This window comes from Microtus pennsylvanicus, chromosome X, assembly GCF_037038515.1.
Source record: "Microtus pennsylvanicus isolate mMicPen1 chromosome X, mMicPen1.hap1, whole genome shotgun sequence".
Classification (NCBI taxonomy): Eukaryota; Metazoa; Chordata; class Mammalia; order Rodentia; family Cricetidae; genus Microtus; species Microtus pennsylvanicus.
The window spans coordinates 40,746,488-40,768,743 of NC_134601.1; the positions used below are offsets into that span (position 1 = coordinate 40,746,488).

Genomic DNA, 22,256 nt, shown 5'->3' on the forward strand with positions numbered 1-22,256 from the left:
TGTTTTCCTCTATTATTTTGGTTTGGTTTTCGGTTTACTCCAACGGTAAACAAATCTTTTGGAATTTATCAATGCTATATCAAAAACTTGTTGAGAGGAGGAAGAAAAGGAATTCAACGATATTAAGAGAAATGTTTGTGGTGTATGTGAGTGTGGTATATGTTCACGAGGACATATGTCCAAGTGCCAGTGTGGAGGCCAGAGGATGCTATCAGGTATCTGTCCTTAGCACTCTGCCATACTCCCTTGAGACAGGGTCTCTCGCTGAACCTGGAGCTAGGCTGACTGTACAGCAAGCACCAGTGATCTTCAAGTCTCTGTCCCCAAAAGTACTGGCTTTACAAGTGCTAGAGGCCTTGAATAATTTAACTAGGGTACTTGGGATCCAACTCAAGTCTTTGCACTTGTGCAGCAAACGATCTTACACCTTGAACCATCTTTCCAGCCACTAAATTCTAGAAATTTTTAAAACGTCAATATTTTAGGTTGTTGGTAGTTGTTTTTTTTTTTTTATTTCTGTAACCTTTTCTTATTCAAAGTCTTACCAAGTAAGAGGTTGGGTTTTTTTTTTTGGGGGGGGGGGTGTTTGCTTTGTTTTTTGTTTTGTTTTGTGTAAAACTAGACCATTCCTGAGGGTGATCTTTCTGAGGGCTTCAACTTGTAAAACTACAATGGCTCACTCTGCACTTAACTCGCTACCTGCTACAGGACCTGGGCAGAAGATTTAAAAACACACTCACGGAAACGCCTGGACAAGGGTCATCCTTGATACAAGAATTCCAAGAATGCCCACTTTACCACGCTCAGGGGCAGCTTACTTAGGGCTCTAGCCACGCCCCAGCTCTCCCGATCTTTCAGCTGCTAAATCATCAGAACTCACTCCCCAGCCATCAGGGTCTCCTGCTCAGAGCAGCTGCAGCAAAGAAAACAAGTTGTTTACAAGAAATTCAGGGTCTGGTGGTCCGCAGTACCCAAGAGTTTTGTTTTTTCTGTTTGTTTGTTTATTTGTTTTGTTTTGTTTTTTGAGAGAGGGTTTCTCTGTAGCTTTGGAGCCTGTCCTGGAACTAATTCTTGTGGAGCACGCTGGCCTTGAACTCACAGAGATCCACCAGCCTTTGCCTCCCCAGGGCTGGGATTAAAGGAGTGCACCATTACTGCCTGGCCTAAGTAAAGTTCGTTTTTTTTTCTTTTCTTTTCTTTTTTTTTTTTTTGGATTTTCGAGACGGGGTTTCTCTGTAGCTTTTGGTTCCTGTCCTGGAACTAGCTCTTGTAGACCAGGTGGCCTCGAACTCACAGAGATCCGCCTTCCTCTGCCTCCCGAGTGCTGGGATTAAAGGTTTGCGCCACCACCGCCCGACCTAAGTAAAGTTTTATTGAGAAGTAGAATAACATCAAGGCGGGGTCCCTAAACTCAGTTGCTCTTTTGTCATAATTCTCGGTATTTAATCCACCTGTATGCTTTCTTCTCCTTTGGACTATAAAATCTTCAAAGCTAGAAAGTATAAGCAAACCATCTCTAAATTGAGTATGTATACAATCCTAGTATATATGCAGCTCATGCTCAATACATCTTCACTGAGTTGAAAATTAGGAAGAGCTAACGGTATATATAGCTCAGTAGTAGAGCACTTGCGTGAGATCCTAGATTATAATATAAAGCAGTATCAGCAAATAAGCTTTAAACAATGATAAGCCAGAAATGCGTCGTCTTAGTCTTTTTAACACAGCTCATAACAGAATCAATGAGGTGCCTTTAGATTTTTTTCATTTTCTATTGCTCATCAAAACTTTCAGAGACTGAAGAGATGGCTCCGAGGTTAAGAGCACTGGCTACTCTTTCAGATGACCCTGGTTCAATTCCCAGCAACCACACAGTGACTCACAGCTGTCACAACTCCAGTTCCAGGGGATCTGATACCGTTACAGTACCGATGTACAAAAAATAAAATTTAAAAAATATTTAAAAACTTTCAGTGTAGGGCTGGAGAGATGGCTCAGTGGTTAAGAGCATTGCCTGCTCTTCCAGAGGTCCTGAGTTCAATTCCCAGCAACCACATGGTGGCTCACAACCATCTGTAATGAGGTCTGGTGCCCTCTTCTGGCCTGCAGGCATATATGGAGGCAGAATGTTGTATACATAATAAATAAATAAATATTAAAAAAAAACTTTCAGTGTATTTTTTCTGTATTACTACAGTAAATGTATTATTAAAGATGAAAAGTTGAAATTATAACACATTTGCTATACAACTGTGCTTTATGGATCTTTGTGTTCTTGTCAACTTGCCACAACTGGACTATTTCTCTAACTCCTCCTACTCCAAATGTTGTAAATGGCTCTTTTTCTTCTTCTTCTTCTTCTTCTTCTTCTTCTTCTTCTTCTTCTTCTTCTTCTTCTTCTTCTTCTTCTTCTTCTTCTTCTTCTTCTTCTCTTGTTTTAGGAATGGCAAAGTGATTATTTTCTTTTTCTTTCTATTTTCTTTGGGGGGTGGTTGAGACAGGGTTTCTCTGTAGCTTTGGAACCTGTCCTGGAACTAGCTATTATAGACTAGGCTGGCCTCGATCTCAGAGATACACCTACCTCTACCTCTCCAGTGCTGGGATTAAAGGCATGTGCCACCACCACCTGGCTCAGAATGATTATTTTCTAGTTGCACTAGTCAAGTCTTAGTTCAAATAATACTATTATTGAGTTATTTTGGTGAAGAACCATAGAGAAAAAAAATGGCTTAACTTGTATTTCAGTGAGGTTCAAAATGTTCAGTATAAGTTGCCCAGTTTTTTGTTGTGTTGTTGTTGTTGTTGTTGTGGTGGTGGTGGTGGTGGTGGTGGTGGTACAGGGGATCAAACCCAGGGCCTTGCACATGCTGGACCTTACCACCAGGCTATGTCCTATTTCTTCAAGATCATAGTGGTAGATTCATTTACCAACAGTTCATAAAAATTCTAACATAATCAAAATTTGAAGAGAAAAAAGAAACTGAGACAACAGAAACAATCAGCTATGATAAACAATATCAAAATCATAACACTGGTCTTTTGGTCTTTGTTTTCCTTTTGTCCTTGCTGTACAAGTCAGAAACTGAAGTTTTATTTGATGGGTTAATTTGTGGGTTTGTTTTTTGTTGCTGTTGTTGAATTTTTTACAACATTGTTTTGGGTAGCCTGGGATGGCTTAGAACTCTCTATAGAGCTGAGGATGTCCTTGAACTGATATGATGGGATTACACATCTGGGTCACACAACTATGGGTTTTGGGGACAACTGTTTTAATAGATTATAGTGAAGAGTAACTAGCTGTATCACTCACTACTCAAGGCATCGAAGAGTGGGAGAAATGATCTTTTACTTAAGACTTCTAGGCCGGGCGATGGTGGCACACGCCTTTAATTCCAGCACTCAGGAGGCAGAGGCAGGCGGATCTCTGTGAGTTCGAGACCAGCCTGGTCTACAGAGCTAGTTCCAGGACAGGCTCCAAAACCACAGAGAAACCCTGTCTCAAAAAACCAAAAAAACCCCCCCCCAAAAAAAAAGACTTCTAATAGGCAAAGCTTTATGGCAGGTAAATCCGACCTCATTTTACCAAACCTTGTTTTGACAGTTTTGAAGTGCTTAGATGAATTTGGTGTCATAACTTTGATGTTTTACAATACCTCAAGATTTCAGGAATGTTTAAGTTATGTTATTTTTGTTTTATTCTATCTGCATCAAATTTTGCTAGCATGCAATAGAGATTCTACTTTGTGAGTCAGGGGGAAAAACACCAGCCTCCAAGCCTCATGACTTGAGTTCGATCCCCAGGGCCCACATGATAAGGGTAAGGAACCAACTTCTGAAAGTTGTCTTCCAAGCTTGTGAAACGATCACCACAGCACACGCACCACCACCCCCATACAGACCCACATAAGTAAGTAAATGCAATGCATTTGTTAGAAATCACTCATCAGTTCAGCAAGGTAATCATGTTACACCTGTAATCATGTTACTCAAGGTAGGGTAAGAGGCCAGGTCCAGTTACCATAACAACTAAGCCAGGCCACCTGTAGTCAATAAGTCAGTTACAAAGCCAAGTAGACTGGAACCAAGGCTGCTGAGGAAGCTGGTGGGCAGGACTATGACTGCGCATCTCCAGTGCTGACCAGCTCCACTTTCTTCAGAGCTGTCTACAAGGGCAAGAGGAGAAGCAGTCCCTGCTTTCCCACCAACGTCAGTGAGACCTTCATGCTCACTCAAGAGGAGAGGGAGGTGTCACATACAAAGTCTGCCAAGTTGTGAGTGAGACTTTTACAGACATCAGACATGGGTGGAGAAGGTCACTAACCCCAGCCTGAAAACCTTCAAGCCCATTTGCCTGGCCTAGGTGAGCTTGTGAAACATGACAGATGGCAAGAAGCCCTTAGAGTGACTGGTGACCCCTCTCCTGGCATCCTTGATCTGTATGCCCTAAATGTTGGTTTCCTCCTGAGGTTTTGCTCTAGGGACACAGGGAGTTGAGTGTGCTCTAGCTTGCAGGAAAGCCCAAAGCCAGTGGGAGTGATACCTGAGGCCCCCTCTTTTCTTCTTTCAGAATCTCAAACTGTCTGCTGCTCCTGTTATGGGAGAGAAGTCTGATCCTTGCCTGTCTTTGTCGTTTTCCCCTAACCAACTGCGTCTTGGGTAGTGACTGACTTTGCCAATGTCTCAGGGGCTGCAATCCCAAACCCTTCTGCTCCCTTGCCACTGAACCTCAATTTCCCTCTTTCACTGGCCACTTCAAAATCAAGAGGGAGAGGAGAGGCCTCTGTTTCTCTGGACGTTAGTACTACTGGCTTTGTCCTCTAACTAACTAGAACTAGGACATAAGCAGCCCCAGCAGCAGCCAGTTTGGTGCTTCACCCTGTTCCCCCAGGGGAAAAGAGGAAGCTCTGAGTGACTGAAGTTCTGAGTGTGGGGGGTGTTGTTGATGTGAGCTGGCTGTGTCAAGGACCAAAACCTCAAACCTGTGGGAAAGTGTCTCTGCCCTTGAGGCTCAGAGGGATGACAAAGTCTTCCTTTGGTACAAGCGTCACTGTTGATAGCCAGTACAGAAAATGTCCACTGTAGCTTTCCTCCCCCAGATATTTAATGCCTGAAGGCTGCTCCCCTACAGAGATTAGCTAAACCTGCCCTCCCATACAGAGATTAGCTGAACCTGACTCCTTGTTTCTCTATCTAATAACCTTGGCTCCCTGTTAAACTGTATTTAATAAACACACTGAGCTTCCATGGTGCTAGAGAGCCCAAATTGTCTGATTGCAGATTTCCTGTGTGTCTATGTGTTTGTCGTCATTCCCTCCCTGTCCTAATCAGGTCAGTTACAAGCTGTGCAAAGTGTGGCAATCCCCCATCCTAGACACTTTCTGCTCTTAGAACCTGAATACTTGGGAAGCCTCTCCCTCCACCCATACTAACCAGAATTTATTCCCCTTTCTTCTCTCAACCATCTCAGGGATTGGGTCCTTAGGGTGATAGCGATCAGGCCTGGTCCCCTGATGCCTGAAGCTCTATGGGCACAGCATTGCCCTTGAACAGGGATGCAAAGACTGACCCTGAAGGAGCTGACATCTTTGGAAGGCTGACTTGCCTGGTTCTGGATCCTGGAGTGTATTTTGGGGAGGGTAGATCAAAGCAGGTGGCAGAGAAAGCACATTAGAGAAACGAGGTCCAGTGAGTCTCCTTCCCCAGAAAGTCCATCTTTCCAGATCCTGATATGAGGTTTAGGTTTAAGTAGATGGGAAGAGGCATATATAACTAAGCAGTCCTGGTAGAGGTGTGATCTGGCCCCTCATTGTCTAGACTCCAGTCTGTCCTTCAAGTTGGTCTGACAAGTTAGAACTGTATGAAATCCTTTTCTGAGCCTGGCGTGGTGCTGCATGCCTTTAATCCCAGCACTCGGGAGGCAGAGGCAGGCGGATCTCTGAGTTCGAGACCAGCCTGGTCTACAAAGCTAGTTCCAGGACAGGATCCAAAGCCACAGAGAAACCCTGTCTCGAAAAACAAAAACAAAAAAAAAAAAAAAGAAATCCTTTTCTGAGAGAGAAAGCCCATCTCTGGCTTGCATCAGATGTTAGCTTTCTCCTCTCAGGGTGAGATTTCTTGGAGGGAATTCTAATTCCTTGGGAACCAATGTTTTAACTGTCAAATAGATGGAGGGAAGTAAGGATCTCTTTAGAATATTTTCATTCCTACCAGAATGGTTACAAATCTCAATAGTTAGATAAAAGGGAATCAGGAGTTCACCTTCATCCTTAGCTTCATAGGGAGTTAGAGGCCAGATTGATCTGTGGGTGACCCTGTCAAAAAGAAGAACTTACAGCTTATACCATTATTTATAATTGTTGGCAACCTGACTTGTCACTTAAATGTGGTAGTTTGAATGTAATTAGTGCCCATAAGCTCATAGGGAGTGGCACTATTAGGAGGTGTGGCTTTGTTAGAGTAGGTATGACCTTTTTGGAGGAAGTGCATCACTGTGGGGGTGGGCTTTGAGGTCTCATATATGCCTAAGCAATACCCAGTGTCTCAGTTCACTTCCTCTTGCCTGCAAGATGTAGAACTCTCAGATAGTTCTCTCTGCACCATGTCTGCCTGCACACTGCCATATCCTGCCCTGGAGACAATGGACAAAACCTCTGAAACTGTAAGCCGCCCAAGTAGATGTTTTCCTTTATAAGTGTTGCCATGGTCATGCATGCTGTCTCTTCTCAGCAATAGAAACCCTGAGACAGTTAGGAAAAATCCATTCAGAAATGCAGTATATGTCCTTCATACTTTGTGTGTGGTTTCCAAAGTGTGATAACGTACAAGATAGAGCACTGGCAGACAAAAGAGAGTAACAGATGTTGTGGAGTCCTGGAAAGCTACTTGTGATGAGGGACCAACCAGGACTAACACTTCAAGCCGAGGTCATCAAGGATGGAGAGCTTAACAAACAGGATGATAAGGGACTCTATCTGCACAAGAAAAGCAGCCAGTGATGTGATGGTATTGGAAAGCTCAATAAGTCCTACCAGGCCCAATGGGGTTTTTATTTTGTTTTGTTTTGATTTTGATTTTTTTTTGTATTCCCCTGGAAGTTTTTTTTTCTTTTTCTTTTTTTTTTCTTCAAGAACTGAGTTTATGCCAAGTGTGTTAGTGTATTTAAGAGGATTGTTTTGCTTCTTAAAAAGTGTGATTCTTGCTGCAAAAAATGGCTCACACCTTAGGAACCTAACGGGAAATTGCCATAAGGTTGAGGACAGCCAGGGCTATGCTGCACATTTCAGAGTTAGGACAAATCTCAACATGGGCTATTTGTAGGAATAATTCATCTTAATGTTTAATTTTCAATTGTAATATTATACTGGCAGTATAGTGAAAAAGAAGCCTGTGTTCCCGTCCCTCTCCATTTCTGATTCATACTTCTGAAGGACAATAATCTTAAAAAATTACAGCTGCAGGATAATAACCTAAAAATTATAGCTGCTCATGTTTCTACATAAAATAGAAATATGGCAATCATTTGATTTTTCAGCCCATTAGGATCTGTAAGTTTCCTATTTCAAAAAGTGAGTTGCACTCATTTATGTGCCCATAAACATCCATTACGCTTCCTCATAGAATATTTTGAGAGTGTTCTGCTTAGTGGCCTACCTCCCAAAACATGTGGGTCACAGTTTTTTGTTTTGTTTCATGGTACTAGGGGTTGATCTCAGGGTCACACTAGTCAAGTCCTAAGATACATCCCCTAGGACTTTTCGTTCAATTTGTTTGTTTACGTATTTGTTTTTATTTCAAGACAGCATTTGGATATTGGAAGATGGGTGACTAGGTGAAGGTGCCTTCCACTAAGTCTGAGCCTGTGTTCTATCACCAGGACATACATGTTAGGCGAGAAGCCCCTTTGAAAGTTTGTTCTGTGGCCTCCACGTCATGTGTACAGTACCCAAAATCAAATAAGTGAATATGTAAAACTAAATAAATAAGTAAAAAGACAGCATTTGGCTAAATTGCTAAGGCTGGCCTTGAATTTGTAATCTTCCTGCTTTAGTTTCCAGAGGAGTAGCAGATTACAGGTATGTGGTACTACACCCGACTTAGACCACTGTTCATTATAAAAATCAAATTTGATGATTATATTACCATGATTTTATAATCATCATTCAGAGTTGAACCATGTACTGAGTGTGTTGTTCAATTTCTTTTTCTATAAGATTTTTGTTTCGCCACATTTGGAACTTTTCTCAGTATTTTCTTTATGACTATACCACTTATGCAGCCTCAAATTCCCTCACCAAAAATAGTCTGTACATCTCTGCATGTTCTAGCACTTCATGTTATTTATAACTTTATTTTTATCTTCATCAAAATGGCTGTGCCTTGGTGTAGTGGCACTGGCATTATAATTCCAGCCCTTGGGAAACTGAGGCATGAGAATTGTGAACTCTAGGCCACCCTGGACCACAGCAAGACCCTATCTATAATTTAAAAAATTAAGACTGAAGTGGGAATTTTTCTCGTTGCACAAACATCTGAATTGGTTTAGTCCTTGTGAATACTGGTCCTTGAAAGGTCTACAAGAAGGAAAGATAGTCAAGGGAATTAGTGACTGAAGACAATACAAGCCTTATTTGGGAGAAAAACCTTTGGTGGTGGTGGTGGGGCTCTGTAAGAAACATCCTGGAAGTCCTTGAGGCCTGCCAGGTAGGCAGGCACTCACCGACAAGGGGCGCACCCACCCACTGAGACAGTGGGGCTGATCTATTGGGAGCTCACCAAGGCCAGCTGGACTATGACTGAAAAAGCATGGGATAAAATCAGACTCTCTGAACATGGCGAGCAATGAGGGCTGATGAGAAGCAAAGGACAATGGCACAGGGTTTTGATCCTACTTCATGTTCTGGCTTTGTGGGAGCCTAGCCAGTTTGGATGTTCACCTTCCTAGACATGGACGGAGGGGGGAGGACCTTGGACTTTCCACAGGGCAGGGAACCCTGACTGCTCTTTGGACTGACTGGAGAGGGAGGGGGAGAGGAGTGGGGAGAGGGGAAGAAGGGTGGGAGGTGGGGGAGGGAAATGGGAGACTGGGAGGAGGCTGAAACTTCTTTTTCTCAATAAAAAAAAACCATCCTGGAATTGGCTTACAAGCTAGGGTAGTTATAGAGCAGAAGAAGGGTTGAGGAAGGAAATTGTAAAGTTTTTTTGGGGCCCACAGTTGACCATTGCTAAAGATAACTAGTGCGGAGTCAAAGAATGTTAGGTCATAGGTAAACATCTTTCCTGCCAGGTCATTATTTTGGTCCATGGAGGAGGGCAGATCGGAACCTAAGGAAACAAGCTAGTTTACTTTTTAGAAACCAAACTAATGTAGTACTAGTGAAAGACCCTTGACGAGGACCTCTTTTCGGGAGGAGACCTCCCCAATGCCAAGGAACAGGCCGGGACCGCATGGATGCAAATCGCAAGAGGTTTATTGAGTAGACACAGATACCTGTGGACAGCAAGATCTCTCGGAAGATTTGCACACCTGCCAACTGGAGGGCGGGCTTTTTATAGGGAAGAGCAAAAAGCAAGTTTACAGAAGCAAAAGCGTGGTTATCAGTCGACCGGAATGAAGCGGGGGCATGAATGGTTTCCTCTCTCAGCATGGGTGTCAGCAAGAAGCAAGTTTACAGAAGCAAAAGCATGGTTATCGGAACGCGGCGGGGGGCATGAATGGTTTCCTCTCCCAGTACAACAATCATCATGTTTTTATCTTATAGCTAACCTGCTTTGTTGACATCTTGCCTTGCAGTCTTCCTATCTCTATCAGATAGATATCCTGCCCTCTCAGGCACATGGAATGTTCTTACGGGAGCAGGCTGGCTGCTGATCCGGAGAATTTTTTTTTTTTTAAAGCAAACAGGACGTTCCCCCGGGAGCATGCTAGCTACGGGTTTTGAGGAGGGGGTCTGTAGGGTCTTTCACTAGAATTATCACAGTTCAAACGAAATGGGGGAATTTAAAAAATGGCATAGCCTTGTATCTTAGCTAGGGTTTCTATTGCTATAAAGTGACAACCGTGAACACAGCAACTCTTACAAGGAAGACAGTTGGAACTGGAATACTGTTCAGAGGTTTAATCCATTGCCATCATGTGGGCAGCATGGTAGCAAGCAGGCAGACATGGTGCTAGAGAGGTAGCACCATGTCTGGATTGGAAGGCATTGGAAGAGCGAGAAAGAGGCCTGGCTTGAGCTTCTCAAACCCTCAAACCACACCCCCAGTGACACACTTCTTACAACAACGCCATAGCTTTTAATAGTGTCACTTCCTATGGGCATATAGGGATCATTTTCATTCAAACCACCATACCTTGGCTAATACTCCTGAATTTTTTTTTTGTTGTTGTTGTTTTGTTTTGTTTTGTTTTCCGAGACAGGGTTTCTCTGTGGTTTTGTACTCCTGAAATTTTACATTCCTTATATGCTGAATTTTATTATACCTGCCTATTATTGAACTCTATTTTCTTGATCCATGTCTCCCTCACTTTTGTTTAACTTTCTCATTGTAGTGAACAATGATTCTTTAGTAAATTTGTGAGAAAATATGATAACAAATCTTACGTGTGTGAAAACACTTCATTTGAAATTCCCATCTGTTAGTTCAACAGACACAGAATTCTACATTTTATACTAGTTTTGTGTTGTTGTGATAACTAATTAACACACATTCAGGGGTCAACACAATCACAAATGATCTGAGAATGTAGTTGTAGAAGAACTTACTTAGCATGTATGATTGGATTCAGTGTCCTGAACTGTTCAGTGAAATAAAACAGAATATAAATGTATTTGTTCTATTTTACAAATCTGAAATAACTTTCAGTATTTTTCTTTGGCAATGCTGAGAATTGATCCCACCATAGGCTTTGTGCTTGTTGGGCAACTGCTACCCTGAACTATTATACCTCTAGCCCTTGCTGGTGATTTCAATGTGTTATAATGAAGATGTTGAAAAGAGTGTTTCGTAAAGGAATTTCTGAGAAATGATTATGTTTGCATTCCCAAGCTTCTTGACTCAGGGGCCCTTCATCTTCTATGCCAATTTCTGCTTCAGTCTTTGCTTCTGGCTTAAATTTTACCTTGTCTTTCCTATTTGCCTTCCATAAATACTCCTATTATTTATTACATTAGACCTACTCACATAATTCAGGGAAATCTTCCCCTTTGATACCCTTAATTTGATAGCACCTGTAAATTGGGTTATGCCGTGTAAAGCAATATGTTCACAGACCCATGCAGAATATGATATATCTTTGGGGGGCTATGTTATTTAACATGGCACAGTTAGAAATTACTTTTCCTCAGAACTTGTGTTTAGATCATGGGAGAAGGAACATTCTTTTTCTTTCTTTCCATTTATTTTTCAAATAAATACAGAAGAATGAAGAGAACAAGAGAGAAGAAATTACAAACAACTGACATCAACAAAAACTGAAGACTGAGCCAAATATGGTGAGGCACGTCGTTAATCCTAGCACTTGGGAGACAGAGGCAGGCAGCTTTCTATGATTTCAAGGTCAGTCTGGTTTTCATAAGCAAGTACCAGGCTAGCCAGAGATACATAGTAAAAACTTTTCTCAAAAAGAAACCCCTGGAAAATGTTAAAAATTTAAGTCATGGTGACATTTCTGCTCTTAGAGGCTCTGGGTAACTAAGGAACAGGATGAGGGAGGGCTAAAAAGAGGATCCAATGAAAGTCAAGGTTAAAAATAAATAAACAATAAAAACAGGAGCCATGATATAAGGTTAATTGTTTTTCTTATCTAACTCTGTCATAGACTTTTCAGTTTTGGTGAAGAAGTGGCTAAAATGTATTCAATAGTGGAAGTATAAAATCCAGTGTGAAGCTCCACAGTATAGTGTAGTATCCTACTGATAACTATAACTGAATAGAAGTTCATTGAGTTGTATAGTCTTTGAGTTTGCTTAGTTAAGGTGTGTGATGATTTTATTTAATCATTCATTCGTTCGTTTGTTGTTTACTTTTTAGTTCATAGTTTAATCACAATCACATCTCTCCCTTCCATTTCCTCCTCTGAATCCTCCTAAATACTCTTCATAACTCTCCTTTGAATTCAAAGCCTCTTGTTCATTGATTATTGTATGTACGTGACGGTTTTTTCACTTGCAACTTTTTTTTTTGTCATTCTGATTTCTTTCTTTCTTTCTTTCTTTCTTTCTTTCTTTCTTTCTTTCTTTCTCTCTTTCTTTTTTTCTTTCTTTCTTGAGACAGGTATTGAGGCTGACCTCAGTCTCACAGAGATCCACCTACCCCTGCCTCCCTGATGCTGGGATTAAAGGTGTATGCCAACAATGCCCAGTATTTGCAACTTTTAAAATAATGACAGGACTGCAAAAGGGGGGGAGCTACAGGGAAGGTGCTGAAAAGCTTCAGAGAAGCCAGAAGGTGCCAAAAAGTTCGAGAGCCCAGAGCCAGTGCCTGGCCTGCTGGGAGAAGGAACGGGATCTCCAGCATCCATCTCTGGATTCAGACACTTGTACTGGCCTGCCCTTGAGGTCCTGACACGATACATCCTCAGCTACAGCCAGGAAGAGCACCTTTTGTGCAGGTTCGCCATGTTCCCTTTTAAAAGGTTGGCCTTACCCACCTCCCAACTCTTTCTTTCTTTCCCTTTCTCTGCTTCTGTGCCTCTCTCTGTCTTTCCCCCCTCTCCCTCTCTTCCTCTTTCTTTTGTTTTGCAGCTATAATCCCCAAAGGTCAGTCTCCATTTTCCCTCCCCCATATCCCCATTCACTTTCCCCCAATAAAAACCCCTTTTGCTGGGCTCTGTGTCATGGGGCCTCTCTCTCTTAATCCACTATGTAATATAACAACACTTGTAATTTCATCAGTTTGTGACTATTTCGTGATACTTCCTGGATACTGATTTGTGTTTATATGAATTCACATTTCCATGTGAACTTCCCTTCGAAGTTTCCCCAGCACCCAACAGGATGAGTATCTAACCCCCACCCACACTGGAGGAGCTGGCAAGGCAGGCTCTGCTGCAAAATGAGTCCTTGGCCATCTCTGCTCTGGAAAACCTGCCCAAGATGCTCTTCCCAGCACTGTTCCAGGAGGCCTTCAGTGGCAGACGCACTAGGATTGTGAAGGCCATGGTGGCAGAATGGCCTTTCCCCTACCTCCCTGTGAGGGCCCTGATGAACACCTTCTCCCTGGAGATCTTTTAGGCTGTGCTTGATGGAATGGATATCCTGCTGAGAGAGCAAGTTCACTCCATGTCAGTAAGATTCATGTAGGGGCAAATGGAAGATTCTGGAGTACAGGGGAGGGATACCTTGGGTTGTGAGAATGGGGTCATAGCTAGTTCAGAGGCCATTGGTAGCATCAGCTTGGAAGACTGCAGAAACCTTGACTGCTGTTGAGATCTGATGGAGAAGGACAGTCTCCTATTCTTACTTGTATTCCGCATATTGTTCATCCCAAAAGTGGTTCCGTAGGTCCTGTCCATTCTCAAGGAAAGAAAATTGCTTAAGGAGATAGTAGCCAGGGAGTTCATTTCTGACACTACCAAACACAGGATCATTTCCATAAAGTGAGAAACCAAATGACTGTGATACTAGATAACAAACTCTTTTCATTTCATTCTCTCTGTGTGTATGTGTGTGTGTTTCACGTGTACATCTGTGCATGCACGTGGAGAGTAGAGGTTGATGTTTGGTGTCTTCTTCAATCACATCTTTTTAAAGATAAAATCTCTCTGTAGGCCCTGGAGCTGGCTTAATTGGCTCTGTTGGCTGGAGAGAAAGCCCCAGAGATCCTCTTCTTTTGATCTCACTATCTCTAGCCCACATCATAGTGATTAAACCCAGGTTCTTATGCCTGCAGGGCAAGAACTTTTCCCAGGGAGTCCTCCTTGGCCCCAACAAGTCTTTTCTAAGTCAGATGGTTTCTAAATCATTTAAAATTATTCTCTCATGTGCTACATTTCAGCCACAGTGTCCCCTCCCTCTACTCCTCCCAATAAGAAGATGGAAAGAGCTCTCATGCTCATGGATTAGTAGAGTTAACAATAAAAATGACTGTCTTCCCAAAAGCAATCTACAGATTCAATGAAATCCCCATCAAAATTCCTACACAGTTCTTTACATACCTTGAAACAACAACACTCAACTTCACAAAAAACCCAGGATAGTCAGAAGCCTCCTGTCCACTAAAGAACTTCCCGAGTTATCCGCATCTCTCATCTCCAGCTCTACTACAGAGCTATCGCAGTAAAAAAAGTGCATGGCTTCTAATACGTCTAGGTTTGTAGCCAACCCAGTCAAGCTGTCAGATGACAGACTGTTAACAATATTTTATGAAAAATTTATTATATGACAATTTGATATAAAACTCTGAATGAATTGACAATAGCATAATAAAGTATCTTACAGATAAAAACTATTTCTTCTAAAATATAATTGATGCTGACTCCTCTTTCTGAATATTATTCTGTATTCATCAGTGAATATAATAACTAATTGGAATAAAAGCCCCATTCATATCTTTAAGAAATACATTTTCAATAAAAATAAATTATGTCTGGTGACTATCAAAATTTGTATAGTATTTGTGTTTCTTTGAACATTTTCATATTACTTGAATGCTAGCTAAATTCAAAAGAATAATTTTAACATTACCTTATGATTACTGAGAGTAAAACTTAAATTTTAGTTTATAGTTTGTCATAACAAATGACAAGGTAATCAAAAATAAGAGCCTCTAAATGTAATAAATGTGGTTATGTGTAATGCAAATAAAAATTCAAGGAAAAGGGTAATGGAAACTTTTTCCCTTTCAGAAGGAGTTAAACCATTGATTTTTAAACATGTGGTTGGTTATGCATAACAAGTAACTATGGCATTCTGATTCCATTAGAAATACTCAAATGAGGAATTGAAAAGTTTTATTTTAAATGTGAGTCTACCATATTCCATAATTTATGTCCTATATTACTGTTTAAACTTATATAAATGTTAGATCTCAACTTAAAAATTTAAGGGAAATATGTAGTTTTATTTCTTCCGATTCATCAGTGAAATGAAAGTCTGAGGGCTCTTCAGCTGTAAAAGAAAAAATACTGAAATCATTCAATTTTTCAGAAAAGTGGATGGATCTTGGCGGTATAATCTTAAGACTGAGGTGACCAAATCTTTGGAAGATAAAATTAAAAAAAAAAAAAAAAAACAAAACCTCATGCTCTCTCATATGTGGATCCTAACTTACAATGGTTTAACTATACAAATAAGGGGCTGCAAGAGTAAGTCATTGACTCTAAAATTAGTTGGGAGTCCTTGAAATAAGACAAAAGAGGCTAAGAATGGGGAGTGGTCACGTGTGACATAAAAGTCAAAAGGAAGCTACTGGAATTGAAGTGCTCAGTGTTGCGTGGAAGATGAACAGAACAGAACAAGGAGGGAGAGAAACAACAAAAGCTACTTTTGTTGACAATGCTATCAGAAAGCCTGATTCTCTCTAAACTAATAGAAAAGTGAAAAACAAAAGCAAGTGCCCTTCATGGGAGCTTGAACTGAGAGAGCTTCAATAGACTGTGGATGCGAATGTGCACACGACTGTGATGAGATTTGACTATGGTAGGCTGTGTTGGTGCGGTTACTTTAGGATGCAAAGACAGGAAGTTGTAGTGGTATTTCATTTATAGTTTAATAAAGCTTGCCTGAAGATCGAGAGTCAAACAGCCCCACTGGTCAGCCTTACCAGGCAGTGGTGGCACACACCTTTAACCCCAGTAGCCACACTAGTTTGCCATAGAAACCAGGTGGTGCATGCCTTTAATCCCAATGGTGCACATCTTTAATCACAGCCCTAGAGAGGAATATGAAATGGGACAAGATAGCTTACAAACACAGTTTCATTCTGAGACTCCTGGAGGCAGGGTCGCCATTTCGGACTAAGGTAGAGCTAAGAACCAGTGGCTGGTTGTTTTGTTCTTCTGACCTTCTGGTTGAACCCCAATTTCTCTCTCTGAGTTTTTATTAATTGTGCTACAGGAGGTAGCAGCATGATGAGAAGAACCCTGCTATTGTGAAGTGAGCAAGAGTTTGAGGATTGAGCAAGGGTTTGGAAGAAAGCTCTGCCACTTACTAGTTGTATGCTTTCAGACCAATAAACTTAAGTCTTTGAGTTCTGGTCTTCTCAACCATTAAAACTTTCGGAAATAGGTACTAAGCTAAAATGTTGTTAAAGTCAATGTAAAGTTCACGCGCTACTTACTACCTTACTGGTATGAAGGAAGAGCTATGTCATGTGTTAGTTCTGAGCATAAAATACTGAAACAAACCTTGAGTTATTGCATATTTTGACATCCTAGAGAAGAGACCCTGCCAATCTTGGAAATACATTTGTGTATCTGGCATATTTCTTTAAATGAAGAAGGCATTCAGTAAGTGTTTCTTCAAATGAACTGAATTGTATTTCCAAATGCAAAATTTTATTCCTAGACATCTTCAAAATGGGAGAATATGAGGAGTTGTGAAGAAGGGTCAGTGGGTAAAGTACCTGTTGTACAAGCATGAGGATGTACACTTGGATTCCAGGACCTACATAAAATTGTATGATTCTTGCCTGTAATCCTAGTGCTGGATTTGTGGAGACAGGCGAGACTCTGGAGCCCAATGGTTGGCCAGTTAGCAGACTTAATGAGCTACTGGTTGAATGAGTAACTTTGTCTCAAAAAATAGATGGAGAATGATCAAGGTCTACAGTTGACAGCAACCCCCTAATCTCCACATGTGCTTGTGTACTTTGCATGCTCATGTGTACATACCTATGAACATATATATATCATGTGAACACAAGGAAGAATGATGCTATGATTCCTGTGCATATTCAGTTACTTTTTGATATAATTTGGCTAGACACTCTGATATTTGGGAATCATTTGTCTTACTGTTTGTTTGCCCTTGTAATTCCTATGTGAGTACAGCTCTTTTGGGGGGTATGTGTTGTATTTTCATGTATGTCTCTGTGTGTGTCTGTTTATGTGTGTTTAGTTGGTTTGAAACAGTGTCTCTCTGTACCTCAGGCTGGCCTCAAACTCCTGATCCAGTACTTTATGCCTCCTGGGATTTGATACATGTTTAAAAATATAAGCAGCTATGTCCTTTAAAAAGTAATTTGCTTAATGAAAAAGAGAGGTCATGAATTTGAAATAAGAGCAGGGAGGATTACACTGGAGGGTTTAGAGGGCAAAAAGGGAAGAGATAAATGATGTAATTATATTATAATCTCAAAATTAAATAGAAAATGTAGAAAAGTAATTTGCTACAAGTCTATGGAGAAATATATTTGCTTTTGGCAAAGAATGCAAATATGTGATGGGCCAAGTTCTAAGTCACAATCAACTTTTGTCGAGTTTAGGGGTCTTTCTGATGTTCCTTCTTGCAGCTGCTCCTCTTATAATTTCAGCTAAGCATTTTGGAGAAAAGATGACAGAACTCCATTCCTATCCCCTTAGCGCTCAGGCAGCCTCATGCTGGGAATTACCAAAGATGCTGGGAAGTGACAGAGAAGTTATTATAAATAATCTTTGAACTAGTTTTTTCCTTCTCATTCATTTATTGTATACCAATTCATACATGTCCACCTGGTCAATTTTCAGTTCCGGTATTGAACAAGTAGAATGTAGCACGTAACTGGGCACACTACTTGGGGTTGTCGGGTATCCCCTGAATTCTATACACCAGTAAATAATAGATCATAATGGTATGAGCTACTGGTTAATAAAAAAGGTGAGTATTTACATACTGATTTTGTGAACAATGTGGTATATAGATGTTGATTTCATTCTCAACCTTGGTACAAATTGAGCGGCAGGATTATTATAGATGTGACTATTGTCCTCACATTCATTTAAACCTTCCCTAACTATGCCAAGGAGTTTTTTCTTTGTCCAGGACAGGACTAGTCTTTAACCTTATATGGTAGACTCATTATATATTGAATCTCATCTTGTTTATTTCGTATGTCTGCTGGTCATGCCCACTCTTCTTTGCCTTCCTCCCTCAGACTCAACTCTGACTTTGCAACATTTTCAAAAATCAGTCACTCAACCGCATAGTGGTCCATCCCTTTCCAACCTCCCCAAACTTTTAGGACTGTTGTGCTATCATCATGTGGACTCCATGATAATTTAATGGTGTGTTATAATCCGTTTGTGTGCCCTGCTTTGTCATTGAGATCATGATCTCCTGCAGAGCAGGTCAGAGTTTCTATTCGCTTTACCTTCTTTTGCTGTGTGGATCCAATATACTCTGACGCTAGAACATACCCTCTGAGGTTACCGACTCACTCAGACTGGAAGTACATGGAGCTCGGTGGAATGAATGTATCAGTTCACTTTCACATTTCTCAGTAAATACAAGCTCAAGGTGATTTTTCTTACAATCAAAACTATGGGGCCAGCTTCTTTCTGAGTTCTTGACAGTCTCAAGCACTCTCTCAGATCTCCTGCCAGCAGTCATCTTGCTTAGCAAATTGGAAAAGTTCTAACATAACGCAGAGGGGAAAACAGCACAAACCCAGGGAGAGCAGAGCTAATAACAACCCCTAAAGCAAAAGGCTGTTCCCAGGAATCTTTGGCCTTAGGGACAACTCATCAGAGGGCTATTTTGGGATCTTTTGCACTAATTATCAATTGCTACCTTCATTTGAACAGACAACAAGCTCTGTTTCCCCTTGATAGAGAAAGCTACAAAAATTACTGTGACATGCACACCCTAAAAAGAAGTGAGAATATTCATTTGCTCTGCCATCTCAAGGGATGTCGATCTCACTTGGGATGCCCTTTTCTCCTGGTAGAATTTGGGATTTGTGTCTTAAGTATTGCCGTTCATCAGAATCATGTGGGCCAACTGTTAAAATGCAGATTTGTGGACCTTAGCAAAAGTTATACCTTGCATCCTATAGGGTAAAATGCAATTTAAGATAGTTTAAAGGTATTGTAATTTTAACTCTCTCTCCCTTTCTATACATGCTCTCTTTCTTTTCTTTTCTCCCTCTTTCTTTTCTTTCTTTCTGAGATGAAGTCTCTGTAGCCCAGGCTGGCCTGGAACATGAGGTGTAGCCTCGGCTGGTTTCACATTTACAGAAACCTTCCTGTCTTAAGTCTCTCAGGTGGTGAGATTTCTAGCATGGTGGCCCATGCTGGATTTTCATTTTTGTTTTAATTCATTAAAAAAATACTAGAATATTCAAAAATATGGTTCTCAGTTTCTTTCAAGCCCAGCCTCCCTCCTTTAACTTATCACATGTGTGTAGTAGTCTAGGAAGTGGTTGATTTCCTGTTCAACACTCAATCAGCCTGTCCTGTCTGAAGTTTCTAGGTGATTAGAATGAACTGTTCATTTTGAAACCTACTGGGGATTAGTTTAAACGGTTTATTGACTTCAAATAAAGTGCCTATACCCAGCTACAGAACATCAGGGGCAGAAAGCTTTCCAGCTATAACTCATTGCCTGCCTACAGCATCCTTCGCAATCTAGTACTGATGCCCTATGATAGCCTATTTTATCCTTTCAAACTACATGAGTGCTTATAGCAATGGGTCTAACCCCATGAAACTGCTGGTTATCATGTTCCCCAGCTGTGGTCACTAGATTGTTTTGAGAGAGACTGTCTCAAAATATAACTCAGGATGACCTTGAACTCACCCTCCTCCTCATTTCACCTCCCTAGTGCTGGGATTACATTTGTGTGCCATCATGACAAGAAAGGAGATTTTTTAAAAATTAATCTATTCAATCTATTCTTTGAAAAATGTGTGTGTGTGTGTGTGTGTGTGTGTGTGTGTGTGTGTGTGTAGTAGTGTGTGTGTAGTATGTTCTGGTCACATTCATCTCTCAGCCCCATCTTGTCCTCCTCTCACCTCCCACCACATCCTCACCCCACTTTTATGTCTTTTTTTTTATTATTAGTTTTGATTTTCTTTGGCTTTGTAAGCAAATGGTTTTAACTAGAGCTACTTATGTGCACATAGGTGTGAAGTTATCCAATGGAGCATGGGTAACTCGCCAGTGGCTGTATCACCAAAGACAATGACTTCTACTTCATTGGCTCTTACGTGCACTTGTGCGAAGAAGGAAGGGATGAATAAATTTGCCACATGAACTTAGCCATGTCTCAATATCTACAAGAAGCTTGTTTACCGGTAAAATGAAGATAACATTGTCAAAGTCATATGCAAGCATGTTTTACAAAGTGGTCAGCACTGGATTAAGTATAAATGATTTGTGTATTATTGATGCCAGGGACTAAAACTGGGAACTGTATTCATTATTATCACGAAATCTAAAATTGAGGTAGATTTTCTTCTAGTTAGATAATTCCCCTATCATTGCTATTGAAAGACTTGTAATGAATATAAATCCATTTATCCATTTTTTAAGCTGGGCTGAAAAATTGTATATCAGAGATTGCTCAAAGCATTTTCCTATCAATTCAAAAATATATTTACTATTTATTTTATATTAATATTTTATATTATATTTACAAAAATATATATTTACTATATGTAGGTAGAACCTGTTTTTTTTCTAGGCATCGGTGGAATATGAAGAAAACATAAGCCATGATCCCTTTGATCTGCAAAGGTTGAAGAGACATGTATTTTGAAATCAGCCATGTAATTGGAAAACTGGCTACTCAGTATTTGTATATATCACAAGCTAAGAATATTTGTCTTACACTTTAACATACTCAATAATCAAAGGTATAATATTTTGCCCCTTGAAATTTAAATAAAAATGAAAAACTACTGGCACACAGCTATACCCATTAGTTTATGTATTGCCTTGGCTACTTTTGTCTTACGAGAAAAGAATTGAGTAGCTGAGACGGAATATATGGTCCACAAACTCTAAAATATTTACTAACTGGCCCTTTATGGGAAAGTTCACTGCAATGCCTAATATTGTCGGTTTGATAGAATATAGAGTTACCTAGGACACAAGTCTCTTGTTATGTCTGTAAAGGAATTTCTAGATTAGGTTAAGATGCAAAGATACAACTTCATATTAGAAACACCACTTCTTGGGCTGGGGTTCTAGACTAAAAGGCAAAAGTGATCCTTTTCTTCTTATGGACTGTAGGTACAATGTGACTAGCTACCTTAAGTCCCTGTCTCTATACTGGATCCCAAATAAATACTTCCTTAATTTATTTTTTTCAGATGTGTTATTTTAAAAGAAAATGGCCCCCAAATGGAGTGGTATTATTAGAAGGTGTGGCCTTGTTGAAGTAGGTGTGGCCTTGTTGGAGGAAGTGTGTCACTGTGGGGTTGGCCTTTGAAGTCTCTTTTGTTCAAGCTTTGCTCAGTGGGACACTCATTCTACTTCCTATTGCCTGCAAGATGTAAGACTCTCAAGTGTTCCTTGAGCACCAAGTCTGCCTGCATGCTGCCATGCTCTACTGTGATAACAGACTGAACTTGTGAACTGTAAGCCAGCCCCAATGAACTGTTTTCCTGTTGCCATGGACATGGTGTCTCTTCACAGCAATAGAAACCAGGTATTTTGTAAAAAAAATATGACAAGTAATTAATATAGTCACTAGCCCCTGGCTAGAGGATAATACAATGAGTTTTGATCAGCTTTGTCTAAAATGTTCCGTGCTTCAAAATAGTCAGCTTCAGGCAGGGAACCTGCTAAAGGAACTGCTCTTTAGACCAAAGAGGAGAGGGAGGGGGAGGGGAAGAGGGAAGGGAAGGGGGAGGAGGAGAGGAGGTGGAAATTTTTAATAAAAAAACATTCGGCTTCACTGTGTACGAAAAGCACAGTGAATTCGTTTACTCATGTTCCAGATACATTTACATTCTTTTAAATTTATTTTTATGTGTACTTGGGAGTTTTTCCTACTATGTATGTCTATACACCATCTGAATGCCTGGTGCCTATGGAGGCTAGACAAGGATGTCAGAAGCCGGGAGACTGGAGTTGTAAATGCTTGTGAGCTGTCATGTGGGTGCTGGGAATTGAACCCAGGTGCTGTAGGAATTCCTACTGCCAGTAGCCTTAAAGTTACCTACCCACTTGGGCGGGGCCTCTGCTACTATTTATGCAGATGTAAAGTGCGCATCCACCCTCTTTTCCCACTGCGGGATTAAGTTGCTGTTCTCCTTTCCAGCAGAGGATTGTGATTTGCGAGTCTACCCCTAAATACATAGCCCTCTATTATTCTCAATTCTGAGCTAGTGT

At 40.7% G+C, this 22,256-nt stretch overlaps 1 pseudogene; it reads left to right on the plus strand.

The window, feature by feature from the left end:
• Window positions 1-6,598: 6,598 nt before the first annotated feature.
• The window catches only part of LOC142840311 (PRAME family member 10-like), a 43,518-nt pseudogene continuing 27,860 nt past the window's right edge, over window positions 6,599-22,256 (plus strand).